Source organism: Euprymna scolopes, chromosome 43 (genome assembly GCF_053919585.1).
Source record: "Euprymna scolopes isolate OS-2025 chromosome 43, ASM5391958v1, whole genome shotgun sequence".
Taxonomy (NCBI): Eukaryota; Metazoa; Mollusca; class Cephalopoda; order Sepiida; family Sepiolidae; genus Euprymna; species Euprymna scolopes.
Genome location: NC_136524.1, coordinates 53565992 through 53583605, shown reverse-complemented (window position 1 = coordinate 53583605; position 17614 = coordinate 53565992).

Here is a 17614-nt window from a genome sequence, read left to right as displayed (position 1 = left end):
CTTTCTCAACACTTTCAATTTTCAAAGTTCGATGCAAATCATTTAATCTTTCCCTTTCTCAACACTTTCAATTTTCAAAGTTCGATGCAAATCAGTTAATCTTTCCCTTTCTCAACACTTTCAATTTTCAAAGTTCGATGCAAATCATTTAATCTTTCCCTTTCTCAACACTTTCAATTTTCAAAGTTCGATGCAAATCATTTAATCTTTCCCTTTCTCAACACTTTCAATTTTCAAAGTTCGATGCAAATCATTTAATCTTTCCCTTTCTCAACACTTTCAATTTTCAAAGTTCGATGCAAATCATTTAATCTTTCCCTTTCTAAACACTTTCAATTTTCAAAGTTCGATGCAAATCATTTAATCTTTCCCTTTCTCAACACTTTCAATTTTCAAAGTTCGATGCAAATCATTTAATCTTTCCCTTTCTCAACACTTTCAATTTTCAAAGTTCGATGCAAATCATTTAATCTTTCCCTTTCTCAACACTTTCAATTTTCAAAGTTCGATGCAAATCATTTAATCTTTCCCTTTCTCAACACTTTCAATTTTCAAAGTTCGATGCAAATCAGTTAATCTTTCCCTTTCTCAACACTTTCAATTTTCAAAGTTCGATGCAAATCATTTAATCTTTCCCTTTCTCAACACTTTCAATTTTCAAAGTTCGACGCAAATCATTTAATCTTTCCCTTTCTCAACACTTTCAATTTTCAAAGTTCGATGCAAATCATTTAATCTTTCCCTTTCTCAACACTTTCAATTTTCAAAGTTCGATGCAAATCATTTAATCTTTCCCTTTCTCAACACTTTCAATTTTCAAAGTTCGATGCAAATCAGTTAATCTTTCCCTTTCTCAACACTTTCAATTTTCAAAGTTCGATGCAAATCATTTAATCTTTCCCTTTCTCAACACTTTCAATTTTCAAAGTTCGATGCAAATCATTTAATCTTTCCCTTTCTCAACACTTTCAATTTTCAAAGTTCGATGCAAATCATTTAATCCTTCCCTTTCTCAACACTTTCAATTTTCAAAGTTCGATGCAAATCATTTAATCTTTCCCTTTCTCAACACTTTCAATTTTCAAAGTTCGATGCAAATCATTTTATCTTTCCCTTTCTCAACACTTTCAATTTTCAAAGTTCGATGCAAATCATTTAATCTTTCCCTTTCTCAACACTTTCAATTTTCAAAGTTCGATGCAAATCATTTAATCTTTCCCTTTCTCAACACTTTCAATTTTCAAAGTTCGATGCAAATCATTTAATCTTTCCCTTTCTAAACACGTTCAATTTTCAAAGTTCGATGCAAATCATTTAATCTTTCCCTTTCTCAACACTTTCAATTTTCAAAGTTCGATGCAAATCATTTAATCTTTCCCTTTCTCAACACTTTCAATTTTCAAAGTTCGATGCAAATCATTTAATCTTTCCCTTTCTCAACACTTTCAATTTTCAAAGTTCGATGCAAATCATTTAATCTTTCCCTTTCTCAACACTTTCAATTTTCAAAGTTCGACGCAAATCATTTAATCTTTCCCTTTCTCAACACTTTCAATTTTCAAAGTTCGATGCAAATCATTTTATCTTTCCCTTTCTCAACACTTTCAATTTTCAAAGTTCGATGCAAATCATTTAATCTTTCCCTTTCTCAACACTTTCAATTTTCAAAGTTCGATGCAAATCATTTAATCTTTCCCTTTCTCAACACTTTCAATTTTCAAAGTTCGATGCAAATCATTTAATCTTTCCCTTTCTAAACACGTTCAATTTTCAAAGTTCGATGCAAATCATTTAATCTTTCCCTTTCTCAACACTTTCAATTTTCAAAGTTCGATGCAAATCATTTAATCTTTCCCTTTCTCAACACTTTCAATTTTCAAAGTTCGATGCAAATCATTTAATCTTTCCCTTTCTCAACACTTTCAATTTTCAAAGTTCGATGCAAATCAGTTAATCTTTCCCTTTCTCAACACTTTCAATTTTCAAAGTTCGATGCAAATCATTTAATCTTTCCCTTTCTCAACACTTTCAATTTTCAAAGTTCGATGCAAATCATTTAATCTTTCCCTTTCTCAACACTTTCAATTTTCAAAGTTCGATGCAAATCATTTAATCTTTCCCTTTCTCAACACTTTCAATTTTCAAAGTTCGATGCAAATCATTTAATCTTTCCCTTTCTAAACACTTTCAATTTTCAAAGTTCGATGCAAATCATTTAATCTTTCCCTTTCTCAACACTTTCAATTTTCAAAGTTCGATGCAAATCATTTAATCTTTCCCTTTCTCAACACTTTCAATTTTCAAAGTTCGACGCAAATCATTTAATCTTTCCCTTTCTCAACACTTTCAATTTTCAAAGTTCGATGCAAATCATTTAATCTTTCCCTTTCTCAACACTTTCAATTTTCAAAGTTCGATGCAAATCATTTAATCTTTCCCTTTCTCAACACTTTCAATTTTCAAAGTTCGATGCAAATCAGTTAATCTTTCCCTTTCTCAACACTTTCAATTTTCAAAGTTCGATGCAAATCATTTAATCTTTCCCTTTCTCAACACTTTCAATTTTCAAAGTTCGATGCAAATCATTTAATCTTTCCCTTTCTCAACACTTTCAATTTTCAAAGTTCGATGCAAATCATTTAATCTTTCCCTTTCTCAACACTTTCAATTTTCAAAGTTCGATGCAAATCATTTAATCTTTCCCTTTCTAAACACTTTCAATTTTCAAAGTTCGATGCAAATCATTTAATCTTTCCCTTTCTCAACACTTTCAATTTTCAAAGTTCGATGCAAATCATTTAATCTTTCCCTTTCTCAACACTTTCAATTTTCAAAGTTCGATGCAAATCATTTAATCTTTCCCTTTCTCAACACTTTCAATTTTCAAAGTTCGATGCAAATCATTTAATCTTTCCCTTTCTCAACACTTTCAATTTTCAAAGTTCGATGCAAATCAGTTAATCTTTCCCTTTCTCAACACTTTCAATTTTCAAAGTTCGATGCAAATCATTTAATCTTTCCCTTTCTCAACACTTTCAATTTTCAAAGTTCGACGCAAATCATTTAATCTTTCCCTTTCTCAACACTTTCAATTTTCAAAGTTCGATGCAAATCATTTAATCTTTCCCTTTCTCAACACTTTCAATTTTCAAAGTTCGATGCAAATCATTTAATCTTTCCCTTTCTCAACACTTTCAATTTTCAAAGTTCGATGCAAATCAGTTAATCTTTCCCTTTCTCAACACTTTCAATTTTCAAAGTTCGATGCAAATCATTTAATCTTTCCCTTTCTCAACACTTTCAATTTTCAAAGTTCGATGCAAATCATTTAATCTTTCCCTTTCTCAACACTTTCAATTTTCAAAGTTCGATGCAAATCATTTAATCCTTCCCTTTCTCAACACTTTCAATTTTCAAAGTTCGATGCAAATCATTTAATCTTTCCCTTTCTCAACACTTTCAATTTTCAAAGTTCGATGCAAATCATTTTATCTTTCCCTTTCTCAACACTTTCAATTTTCAAAGTTCGATGCAAATCATTTAATCTTTCCCTTTCTCAACACTTTCAATTTTCAAAGTTCGATGCAAATCATTTAATCTTTCCCTTTCTCAACACTTTCAATTTTCAAAGTTCGATGCAAATCATTTAATCTTTCCCTTTCTAAACACGTTCAATTTTCAAAGTTCGATGCAAATCATTTAATCTTTCCCTTTCTCAACACTTTCAATTTTCAAAGTTCGATGCAAATCATTTAATCTTTCCCTTTCTCAACACTTTCAATTTTCAAAGTTCGATGAAAATCATTTAATCTTTCCCTTTCTCAACACTTTCAATTTTCAAAGTTCGATGCAAATCATTTAATCTTTCCCTTTCTAAACACTTTCAATTTTCAAAGTTCGACGCAAATCATTTAATCTTTCCCTTTCTCAACACTTTCAATTTTCAAAGTTCGATGCAAATCATTTAATCTTTCCCTTTCTCAACACTTTCAATTTTCAAAGTTCGATGCAAATCATTTAATCTTTCCCTTTCTCAACACTTTCAATTTTCAAAGTTCGATGCAAATCATTTAATCTTTCTCTTTTTCTCAACACTTTCAATTTTCAAAGTTCGATGCAAATCATTTAATCTTTCCCTTTCTCACCACTTTCAATTTTCAAAGTTCGACGCAAATCATTTAATCTTTCCCTTTCTCAACACTTTCAATTTTCAAAGTTCGATGCAAATCATTTAATCTTTCCCTTTCTCAACACTTTCAATTTTCAAAGTTCGATGCAAATCATTTAATCTTTCCCTTTCTCAACACTTTCAATTTTCAAAGTTCGATGCAAATCATTTAATCTTTCCCTTTCTCAACACTTTACATTTTCAAAGTTCGATGCAAATCATTTAATCTTTCCCTTTCTCAACACTTTCAATTTTCAAAGTTCGACGCAAATCATTTAATCTTTCCCTTTCTCAACACTTTCAATTTTCAAAGTTCGATGCAAATCATTTAATCTTTCCCTTTCTCAACACTTTCAATTTTCAAAGTTCGATGCAAATCATTTAATCTTTCCCTTTCTCAACACTTTCAATTTTCAAAGTTCGATGCAAATCATTTAATCTTTCCCTTTCTCAACACTTTCAATTTTCAAAGTTCGATGCAAATCATTTAATCTTTCCCTTTCTCAACACTTTCAATTTTCAAAGTTCGATGCAAATCATTTAATCTTTCCTTTTCTCAACACTTTCAATTTTCAAAGTTCGATGCAAATCATTTAATCTTTCCCTTTCTCAACACTTTTAATTTTCAAAGTTCGACGCAAATCATTTAATCTTTCCCTTTCTCAACACTTTCAATTTTCAAAGTTCGATGCAAATCATTTAATCTTTCCCTTTCTAAACACTTTCAATTTTCAAAGTTCGATGCAAATCATTTAATCTTTCCCTTTCTCAACACTTTCAATTTTCAAAGTTCGATGCAAATCATTTAATCTTTCCCTTTCTCAACACTTTCAATTTTCAAAATTCGATGCAAATCATTTTATCTTTCCCTTTCTCAACACTTTCAATTTTCAAAGTTCGATGCAAATCATTTAATCTTTCCTTTTCTCAACACTTTCAATTTTCAAAGTTCGACGCAAATCATTTAATCTTTCCCTTTCTCAACACTTTCAATTTTCAAAGTTCGATGCAAATCATTTAATCTTTCCCTTTCTCAACACTTTCAATTTTCAAAGTTCGATGCAAATCATTTAATCTTTCCCTTTCTCAACACTTTCAATTTTCAAAGTTCGATGCAAATCATTTAATCTTTCCCTTTCTCAACACTTTCAATTTTCAAAGTTCGATGCAAATCATTTAATCTTTCCCTTTCTCAACACTTTCAATTTTCAAAGTTCGACGCAAATTATTTAATCTTTCCCTTTCTCAACACTTTCAATTTTCAAAGTTCGATGCAAATCATTTAATCTTTCCCTTTCTCAACACTTTCAATTTTCAAAGTTCGATGCAAATCATTTAATCTTTCCCTTTCTCAACACTTTCAATTTTCAAAGTTCGATGCAAATCATTTAATCTTTCCCTTTCTCAACACTTTCAATTTTCAAAGTTCGACGCAAATCATTTAATCTTTCCCTTTCTCAACACTTTCAATTTTCAAAGTTCGATGCAAATCATTTAATCTTTCCCTTTCTCAACACTTTCAATTTTCAAAGTTCGATGCAAATCATTTAATCTTTCCCTTTCTCAACACTTTCAATTTTCAAAGTTCGATGCAAATCATTTAATCTTTCCTTTTCTCAACACTTTCAATTTTCAAAGTTCGACGCAAATCATTTAATCTTTCCCTTTCTCAACACTTTCAATTTTCAAAGTTCGATGCAAATCATTTAATCTTTCCCTTTCTCAACACTTTCAATTTTCAAAGTTCGATGCAAATCATTTAATCTTTCCCTTTCTCAACACTTTCAATTTTCAAAGTTCGATGCAAATCATTTAATCTTTCCTTTTCTCAACACTTTCAATTTTCAAAGTTCGACGCAAATCATTTAATCTTTCCCTTTCTCAACACTTTCAATTTTCAAAGTTCGATGCAAATCATTTAATCTTTCCCTTTCTCAACACTTTCAATTTTCAAAGTTCGATGCAAATCATTTAATCTTTCCCTTTCTCAACACTTTCAATTTTCAAAGTTCGATGCAAATCATTTAATCTTTCCCTTTCTCAACACTTTCAATTTTCAAAGTTCGACGCAAATTATTTAATCTTTCCCTTTCTCAACACTTTCAATTTTCAAAGTTCGATGCAAATCATTTAATCTTTCCCTTTCTCAACACTTTCAATTTTCAAAGTTCGATGCAAATCATTTAATCTTTCCCTTTCTCAACACTTTCAATTTTCAAAGTTCGATGCAAATCATTTAATCTTTCCCTTTCTCAACACTTTCAATTTTCAAAGTTCGATGCAAATCATTTAATCTTTCCCTTTCTCAACACTTTCAATTTTCAAAGTTCGACGCAAATCATTTAATCTTTCCCTTTCTCAACACTTTCAATTTTCAAAGTTCGATGCAAATCATTTAATCTTTCCCTTTCTCAACACTTTCAATTTTCAAAGTTCGATGCAAATCATTTAATCTTTCCCTTTCTCAACACTTTCAATTTTCAAAGTTCGATGCAAATCATTTAATCTTTCCCTTTCTCAACACTTTCAATTTTCAAAGTTCGATGCAAATCATTTAATCTTTCCCTTTCTCAACACTTTCAATTTTCAAAGTTCGATGCAAATCATTTAATCTTTCCTTTTCTCAACACTTTCAATTTTCAAAGTTCGATGCAAATCATTTAATCTTTCCCTTTCTCAACACTTTTAATTTTCAAAGTTCGACGCAAATCATTTAATCTTTCCCTTTCTCAACACTTTCAATTTTCAAAGTTCGATGCAAATCATTTAATCTTTCCCTTTCTCAACACTTTCAATTTTCAAAGTTCGATGCAAATCATTTAATCTTTCCCTTTCTCAACACTTTCAATTTTCAAAGTTCGATGCAAATCATTTAATCTTTCCCTTTCTCAACACTTTCAATTTTCAAAATTCGATGCAAATCATTTAATCTTTCCCTTTCTCAACACTTTCAATTTTCAAAGTTCGATGCAAATCATTTAATCTTTCCCTTTCTCAACACTTTCAATTTTCAAAGTTCGATGCAAATCATTTAATCTTTCCCTTTCTCAACACTTTCAATTTTCAAAGTTCGACGCAAATCATTTAATCTTTCCCTTTCTCAACACTTTCAATTTTCAAAGTTCGATGCAAATCATTTAATCTTTCCCTTTCTCAGCACTTTCAATTTTCAAAGTTCGATGCAAATCATTTAATCTTTCCCTTTCTCAACACTTTCAATTTTCAAAGTTCGATGCAAATCATTTAATCTTTCCCTTTCTCAACACTTTCAATTTTCAAAGTTCGATGCAAATCATTTAATCTTTCCCTTTCTCAACACTTTCAATTTTCAAAGTTCGATGCAAATCATTTTATCTTTCCCTTTCTCAACACTTTCAATTTTCAAAGTTCGATGCAAATCATTTAATCTTTCCTTTTCTCAACACTTTCAATTTTCAAAGTTCGACGCAAATCATTTAATCTTTCCCTTTCTCAACACTTTCAATTTTCAAAGTTCGATGCAAATCATTTAATCTTTCCCTTTCTCAACACTTTCAATTTTCAAAGTTCGATGCAAATCATTTAATCTTTCCCTTTCTCAACACTTTCAATTTTCAAAGTTCGATGCAAATCATTTAATCTTTCCTTTTCTCAACACTTTCAATTTTCAAAGTTCGACGCAAATCATTTAATCTTTCCCTTTCTCAACACTTTCAATTTTCAAAGTTCGATGCAAATCATTTAATCTTTCCCTTTCTCAACACTTTCAATTTTCAAAGTTCGATGCAAATCATTTAATCTTTCCCTTTCTCAACACTTTCAATTTTCAAAGTTCGATGCAAATCATTTAATCTTTCCCTTTCTCAACACTTTCAATTTTCAAAGTTCGATGCAAATCATTTAATCTTTCCCTTTCTCAACACTTTCAATTTTCAAAGTTCGACGCAAATTATTTAATCTTTCCCTTTCTCAACACTTTCAATTTTCAAAGTTCGATGCAAATCATTTAATCTTTCCCTTTCTCAACACTTTCAATTTTCAAAGTTCGATGCAAATCATTTAATCTTTCCCTTTCTCAACACTTTCAATTTTCAAAGTTCGATGCAAATCATTTAATCTTTCCCTTTCTCAACACTTTCAATTTTCAAAGTTCGACGCAAATCATTTAATCTTTCCCTTTCTCAACACTTTCAATTTTCAAAGTTCGATGCAAATCATTTAATCTTTCCCTTTCTCAACACTTTCAATTTTCAAAGTTCGATGCAAATCATTTAATCTTTCCCTTTCTCAACACTTTCAATTTTCAAAGTTCGATGCAAATCATTTAATCTTTCCTTTTCTCAACACTTTCAATTTTCAAAGTTCGACGCAAATCATTTAATCTTTCCCTTTCTCAACACTTTCAATTTTCAAAGTTCGATGCAAATCATTTAATCTTTCCCTTTCTCAACACTTTCAATTTTCAAAGTTCGATGCAAATCATTTAATCTTTCCCTTTCTCAACACTTTCAATTTTCAAAGTTCGATGCAAATCATTTAATCTTTCCTTTTCTCAACACTTTCAATTTTCAAAGTTCGACGCAAATCATTTAATCTTTCCCTTTCTCAACACTTTCAATTTTCAAAGTTCGATGCAAATCATTTAATCTTTCCCTTTCTCAACACTTTCAATTTTCAAAGTTCGATGCAAATCATTTAATCTTTCCCTTTCTCAACACTTTCAATTTTCAAAGTTCGATGCAAATCAGTTAATCTTTCCCTTTCTCAACACTTTCAATTTTCAAAGTTCGATGCAAATCATTTAATCTTTCCCTTTCTCAACACTTTCAATTTTCAAAGTTCGATGCAAATCATTTAATCTTTCCCTTTCTCAACACTTTCAATTTTCAAAGTTCGATGCAAATCATTTAATCTTTCCCTTTCTCAACACTTTCAATTTTCAAAGTTCGATGCAAATCATTTAATCTTTCCCTTTCTAAACACTTTCAATTTTCAAAGTTCGATGCAAATCATTTAATCTTTCCCTTTCTCAACACTTTCAATTTTCAAAGTTCGATGCAAATCATTTAATCTTTCCCTTTCTCAACACTTTCAATTTTCAAAGTTCGATGCAAATCATTTAATCTTTCCCTTTCTCAACACTTTCAATTTTCAAAGTTCGATGCAAATCATTTAATCTTTCCCTTTCTCAACACTTTCAATTTTCAAAGTTCGATGCAAATCAGTTAATCTTTCCCTTTCTCAACACTTTCAATTTTCAAAGTTCGATGCAAATCATTTAATCTTTCCCTTTCTCAACACTTTCAATTTTCAAAGTTCGACGCAAATCATTTAATCTTTCCCTTTCTCAACACTTTCAATTTTCAAAGTTCGATGCAAATCATTTAATCTTTCCCTTTCTCAACACTTTCAATTTTCAAAGTTCGATGCAAATCATTTAATCTTTCCCTTTCTCAACACTTTCAATTTTCAAAGTTCGATGCAAATCAGTTAATCTTTCCCTTTCTCAACACTTTCAATTTTCAAAGTTCGATGCAAATCATTTAATCTTTCCCTTTCTCAACACTTTCAATTTTCAAAGTTCGATGCAAATCATTTAATCTTTCCCTTTCTCAACACTTTCAATTTTCAAAGTTCGATGCAAATCATTTAATCCTTCCCTTTCTCAACACTTTCAATTTTCAAAGTTCGATGCAAATCATTTAATCTTTCCCTTTCTCAACACTTTCAATTTTCAAAGTTCGATGCAAATCATTTTATCTTTCCCTTTCTCAACACTTTCAATTTTCAAAGTTCGATGCAAATCATTTAATCTTTCCCTTTCTCAACACTTTCAATTTTCAAAGTTCGATGCAAATCATTTAATCTTTCCCTTTCTCAACACTTTCAATTTTCAAAGTTCGATGCAAATCATTTAATCTTTCCCTTTCTAAACACGTTCAATTTTCAAAGTTCGATGCAAATCATTTAATCTTTCCCTTTCTCAACACTTTCAATTTTCAAAGTTCGATGCAAATCATTTAATCTTTCCCTTTCTCAACACTTTCAATTTTCAAAGTTCGATGCAAATCATTTAATCTTTCCCTTTCTCAACACTTTCAATTTTCAAAGTTCGATGCAAATCATTTAATCTTTCCCTTTCTAAACACTTTCAATTTTCAAAGTTCGACGCAAATCATTTAATCTTTCCCTTTCTCAACACTTTCAATTTTCAAAGTTCGATGCAAATCATTTAATCTTTCCCTTTCTCAACACTTTCAATTTTCAAAGTTCGATGCAAATCATTTAATCTTTCCCTTTCTCAACACTTTCAATTTTCAAAGTTCGATGCAAATCATTTAATCTTTCCCTTTCTCAACACTTTCAATTTTCAAAGTTCGATGCAAATCATTTAATCTTTCCCTTTCTCACCACTTTCAATTTTCAAAGTTCGACGCAAATCATTTAATCTTTCCCTTTCTCAACACTTTCAATTTTCAAAGTTCGATGCAAATCATTTAATCTTTCCCTTTCTCAACACTTTCAATTTTCAAAGTTCGATGCAAATCATTTAATCTTTCCCTTTCTCAACACTTTCAATTTTCAAAGTTCGATGCAAATCATTTAATCTTTCCCTTTCTCAACACTTTACATTTTCAAAGTTCGATGCAAATCATTTAATCTTTCCCTTTCTCAACACTTTCAATTTTCAAAGTTCGACGCAAATCATTTAATCTTTCCCTTTCTCAACACTTTCAATTTTCAAAGTTCGATGCAAATCATTTAATCTTTCCCTTTCTCAACACTTTCAATTTTCAAAGTTCGATGCAAATCATTTAATCTTTCCCTTTCTCAACACTTTCAATTTTCAAAGTTCGATGCAAATCATTTAATCTTTCCCTTTCTCAACACTTTCAATTTTCAAAGTTCGATGCAAATCATTTAATCTTTCCCTTTCTCAACACTTTCAATTTTCAAAGTTCGATGCAAATCATTTAATCTTTCCTTTTCTCAACACTTTCAATTTTCAAAGTTCGATGCAAATCATTTAATCTTTCCCTTTCTCAACACTTTTAATTTTCAAAGTTCGACGCAAATCATTTAATCTTTCCCTTTCTCAACACTTTCAATTTTCAAAGTTCGATGCAAATCATTTAATCTTTCCCTTTCTCAACACTTTCAATTTTCAAAGTTCGATGCAAATCATTTAATCTTTCCCTTTCTCAACACTTTCAATTTTCAAAGTTCGATGCAAATCATTTAATCTTTCCCTTTCTCAACACTTTCAATTTTCAAAATTCGATGCAAATCATTTAATCTTTCCCTTTCTCAACACTTTCAATTTTCAAAGTTCGATGCAAATCATTTAATCTTTCCCTTTCTCAACACTTTCAATTTTCAAAGTTCGATGCAAATCATTTAATCTTTCCCTTTCTCAACACTTTCAATTTTCAAAGTTCGACGTAAATCATTTAATCTTTCCCTTTCTCAACACTTTCAATTTTCAAAGTTCGATGCAAATCATTTAATCTTTCCCTTTCTCAGCACTTTCAATTTTCAAAGTTCGATGCAAATCATTTAATCTTTCCCTTTCTCAACACTTTCAATTTTCAAAGTTCGATGCAAATCATTTAATCTTTCCCTTTCTCAACACTTTCAATTTTCAAAGTTCGATGCAAATCATTTAATCTTTCCCTTTCTCAACACTTTCAATTTTCAAAGTTCGATGCAAATCATTTTATCTTTCCCTTTCTCAACACTTTCAATTTTCAAAGTTCGATGCAAATCATTTAATCTTTCCTTTTCTCAACACTTTCAATTTTCAAAGTTCGACGCAAATCATTTAATCTTTCCCTTTCTCAACACTTTCAATTTTCAAAGTTCGATGCAAATCATTTAATCTTTCCCTTTCTCAACACTTTCAATTTTCAAAGTTCGATGCAAATCATTTAATCTTTCCCTTTCTCAACACTTTCAATTTTCAAAGTTCGATGCAAATCATTTAATCTTTCCCTTTCTCAACACTTTCAATTTTCAAAGTTCGATGCAAATCATTTAATCTTTCCCTTTCTCAACACTTTCAATTTTCAAAGTTCGACGCAAATTATTTAATCTTTCCCTTTCTCAACACTTTCAATTTTCAAAGTTCGATGCAAATCATTTAATCTTTCCCTTTCTCAACACTTTCAATTTTCAAAGTTCGATGCAAATCATTTAATCTTTCCCTTTCTCAACACTTTCAATTTTCAAAGTTCGATGCAAATCATTTAATCTTTCCCTTTCTCAACACTTTCAATTTTCAAAGTTCGACGCAAATCATTTAATCTTTCCCTTTCTCAACACTTTCAATTTTCAAAGTTCGATGCAAATCATTTAATCTTTCCCTTTCTCAACACTTTCAATTTTCAAAGTTCGATGCAAATCATTTAATCTTTCCCTTTCTCAACACTTTCAATTTTCAAAGTTCGATGCAAATCATTTAATCTTTCCTTTTCTCAACACTTTCAATTTTCAAAGTTCGACGCAAATCATTTAATCTTTCCCTTTCTCAACACTTTCAATTTTCAAAGTTCGATGCAAATCATTTAATCTTTCCCTTTCTCAACACTTTCAATTTTCAAAGTTCGATGCAAATCATTTAATCTTTCCCTTTCTCAACACTTTCAATTTTCAAAGTTCGATGCAAATCATTTAATCTTTCCTTTTCTCAACACTTTCAATTTTCAAAGTTCGACGCAAATCATTTAATCTTTCCCTTTCTCAACACTTTCAATTTTCAAAGTTCGATGCAAATCATTTAATCTTTCCCTTTCTCAACACTTTCAATTTTCAAAGTTCGATGCAAATCATTTAATCTTTCCCTTTCTCAACACTTTCAATTTTCAAAGTTCGATGCAAATCATTTAATCTTTCACTTTCTCAACACTTTCAATTTTCAAAGTTCGACGCAAATTATTTAATCTTTCCCTTTCTCAACACTTTCAATTTTCAAAGTTCGATGCAAATCATTTAATCTTTCCCTTTCTCAACACTTTCAATTTTCAAAGTTCGATGCAAATCATTTAATCTTTCCCTTTCTCAACACTTTCAATTTTCAAAGTTCGATGCAAATCATTTAATCTTTCCCTTTCTCAACACTTTCAATTTTCAAAGTTCGATGCAAATCATTTAATCTTTCCCTTTCTCAACACTTTCAATTTTCAAAGTTCGACGCAAATCATTTAATCTTTCCCTTTCTCAACACTTTCAATTTTCAAAGTTCGATGCAAATCATTTAATCTTTCCCTTTCTCAACACTTTCAATTTTCAAAGTTCGATGCAAATCATTTAATCTTTCCCTTTCTCAACACTTTCAATTTTCAAAGTTCGATGCAAATCATTTAATCTTTCCCTTTCTCAACACTTTCAATTTTCAAAGTTCGATGCAAATCATTTAATCTTTCCCTTTCTCAACACTTTCAATTTTCAAAGTTCGATGCAAATCATTTAATCTTTCCTTTTCTCAACACTTTCAATTTTCAAAGTTCGATGCAAATCATTTAATCTTTCCCTTTCTCAACACTTTTAATTTTCAAAGTTCGACGCAAATCATTTAATCTTTCCCTTTCTCAACACTTTCAATTTTCAAAGTTCGATGCAAATCATTTAATCTTTCCCTTTCTCAACACTTTCAATTTTCAAAATTCGATGCAAATCATTTAATCTTTCCCTTTCTCAACACTTTCAATTTTCAAAGTTCGATGCAAATCATTTAATCTTTCCCTTTCTCAACACTTTCAATTTTCAAAGTTCGATGCAAATCATTTAATCTTTCCCTTTCTCAACACTTTCAATTTTCAAAGTTCGACGCAAATCATTTAATCTTTCCCTTTCTCAACACTTTCAATTTTCAAAGTTCGATGCAAATCATTTAATCTTTCCCTTTCTCAGCACTTTCAATTTTCAAAGTTCGATGCAAATCATTTAATCTTTCCCTTTCTCAACACTTTCAATTTTCAAAGTTCGATGCAAATCATTTAATCTTTCCCTTTCTCAACACTTTCAATTTTCAAAGTTCGATGCAAATCATTTAATCTTTCCCTTTCTCAACACTTTCAATTTTCAAAGTTCGATGCAAATCATTTTATCTTTCCCTTTCTCAACACTTTCAATTTTCAAAGTTCGATGCAAATCATTTAATCTTTCCTTTTCTCAACACTTTCAATTTTCAAAGTTCGACGCAAATCATTTAATCTTTCCCTTTCTCAACACTTTCAATTTTCAAAGTTCGATGCAAATCATTTAATCTTTCCCTTTCTCAACACTTTCAATTTTCAAAGTTCGATGCAAATCATTTAATCTTTCCCTTTCTCAACACTTTCAATTTTCAAAGTTCGATGCAAATCATTTAATCTTTCCTTTTCTCAACACTTTCAATTTTCAAAGTTCGACGCAAATCATTTAATCTTTCCCTTTCTCAACACTTTCAATTTTCAAAGTTCGATGCAAATCATTTAATCTTTCCCTTTCTCAACACTTTCAATTTTCAAAGTTCGATGCAAATCATTTAATCTTTCCCTTTCTCAACACTTTCAATTTTCAAAGTTCGATGCAAATCATTTAATCTTTCCCTTTCTCAACACTTTCAATTTTCAAAGTTCGATGCAAATCATTTAATCTTTCCCTTTCTCAACACTTTCAATTTTCAAAGTTCGACGCAAATTATTTAATCTTTCCCTTTCTCAACACTTTCAATTTTCAAAGTTCGATGCAAATCATTTAATCTTTCCCTTTCTCAACACTTTCAATTTTCAAAGTTCGATGCAAATCATTTAATCTTTCCCTTTCTCAACACTTTCAATTTTCAAAGTTCGATGCAAATCATTTAATCTTTCCCTTTCTCAACACTTTCAATTTTCAAAGTTCGACGCAAATCATTTAATCTTTCCCTTTCTCAACACTTTCAATTTTCAAAGTTCGATGCAAATCATTTAATCTTTCCCTTTCTCAACACTTTCAATTTTCAAAGTTCGATGCAAATCATTTAATCTTTCCCTTTCTCAACACTTTCAATTTTCAAAGTTCGATGCAAATCATTTAATCTTTCCTTTTCTCAACACTTTCAATTTTCAAAGTTCGACGCAAATCATTTAATCTTTCCCTTTCTCAACACTTTCAATTTTCAAAGTTCGATGCAAATCATTTAATCTTTCCCTTTCTCAACACTTTCAATTTTCAAAGTTCGATGCAAATCATTTAATCTTTCCCTTTCTCAACACTTTCAATTTTCAAAGTTCGATGCAAATCATTTAATCTTTCCTTTTCTCAACACTTTCAATTTTCAAAGTTCGACGCAAATCATTTAATCTTTCCCTTTCTCAACACTTTCAATTTTCAAAGTTCGATGCAAATCATTTAATCTTTCCCTTTCTCAACACTTTCAATTTTCAAAGTTCGATGCAAATCATTTAATCTTTCCCTTTCTCAACACTTTCAATTTTCAAAGTTCGATGCAAATCATTTAATCTTTCCCTTTCTCAACACTTTCAATTTTCAAAGTTCGATGCAAATCATTTAATCTTTCCCTTTCTCAACACTTTCAATTTTCAAAGTTCGATGCAAATTATTTAATCTTTCCCTTTCTCAACACTTTCAATTTTCAAAGTTCGATGCAAATCATTTAATCTTTCTCTTTCTCAACACTTTCAATTTTCAAAGTTCGATGCAAATCATTTAATCTTTCCCTTTCTCAACACTTTCAATTTTCAAAGTTCGATGCAAATCATTTAATCTTTCCCTTTCTCAACACTTTCAATTTTCAAAGTTCGACGCAAATCATTTAATCTTTCCCTTTCTCAACACTTTCAATTTTCAAATTCGATGCAAATCATTTAATCTTTCCCTTTCTCAACACTTTCAATTTTCAAAGTTCGATGCAAATCATTTAATCTTTCCCTTTCTCAACACTTTCAATTTTCAAAGTTCGATGCAAATCATTTAACCTTTCCCTTTCTCAACACTTTCAATTTTCAAAGTTCGATGCAAATCATTTAATCTTTCCCTTTCTCAACACTTTCAATTTTCAAAGTTCGATGCAAATCATTTAATCTTTCCCTTTCTCAACACTTTCAATTTTCAAATTCGATGCAAATCATTTAATCTTACCCTTTCTCAACACTTTCAATTTTCAAAGTTCGATGCAAATCATTTAATCTTTCCCTTTCTCAACACTTTCAATTTTCAAAGTTCGATGCAAATCATTTAATCTTTCCCTTTCTCAACACTTTAAATTTTCAAAGTTCGATGCAAATCATTTAATCTTTCCCTTTCTCAACACTTTCAATTTTTAAAGTTCGATGCAAATCATTTAATCTTTCCCTTTCTCAACACTTTCAATTTTCAAAGTTCGATGCAAATCATTTAATCTTTCCCTTTCTCAACACTTTCAATTTTCAAAGTTCGATGCAAATCATTTAATCTTTCCCTTTCTCAACACTTTCAATTTTCAAAGTTCGACGCAAATCATTTAATCTTTCCCTTTCTCTACACTTTAAATTTTCAAAGTTCGATGCAAATCATTTAATCTTTCCCTTTCTCAACACTTTCAATTTTCAAAGTTCGATGCAAATCATTTAATCTTTCCCTTTCTCAACACTTTCAATTTTCAAAGTTCGATGCAAATCATTTAATCTTTCCCTTTCTCAACACTTTCAATTTTCAAAGTTCGACGCAAATCATTTAATCTTTCCCTTTCTCAACACTTTCAATTTTCAAAGTTCGATGCAAATCATTTAATCTTTCCCTTTCTCAACACTTTCAATTTTCAAAGTTCGATGCAAATCATTTAATCTTTCCCTTTCTCAACACTTTCAATTTTCAAAGTTCGACGCAAATCATTTAATCTTTCCCTTTCTCAACACTTTCAATTTTCAAAGTTCGATGCAAATCATTTAATCTTTCCCTTTCTCAACACTTTTAATTTTCAAAGTTCGATGCAAATCATTTAATCTTTCCCTTTCTCAACACTTTCAATTTTCAAAGTTCGATGCAAATCATTTAATCTTTCCCTTTCTCAACACTTTCAATTTTCAAAGGTCGATGCAAATCATTTAATCTTTCCCTTTCGCAACACTTTCAATTTTCAAAGTTCGACGCAAATCATTTAATCTTTCCCTTTCTCAACACTTTCAATTTTCAAAGTTCGATGCAAATCATTTAATCTTTCCATTTCTGGACAGGCTGTTGATAGTACTCCTCGTTTTTATATATGCATGTGGTGGGAGTAAGAATAAAGAATCTGATTAGCTAGCTAGCAAACTTAACATCACATGTATATATTGACCTTAATCTTGGAAAGACCAAGGTGATAGGCAGGAGAAAAACAGTGAGCAGGAAGAGAGTTCCACGATCTTGCAGTTCTTAGAAGCTGTCCTGCAATGAGATATCAAAACAGCGAATCGATGGAGAGCACTAGACCAATGAGTCAAACAAGCTGGAAAAAAATCACCG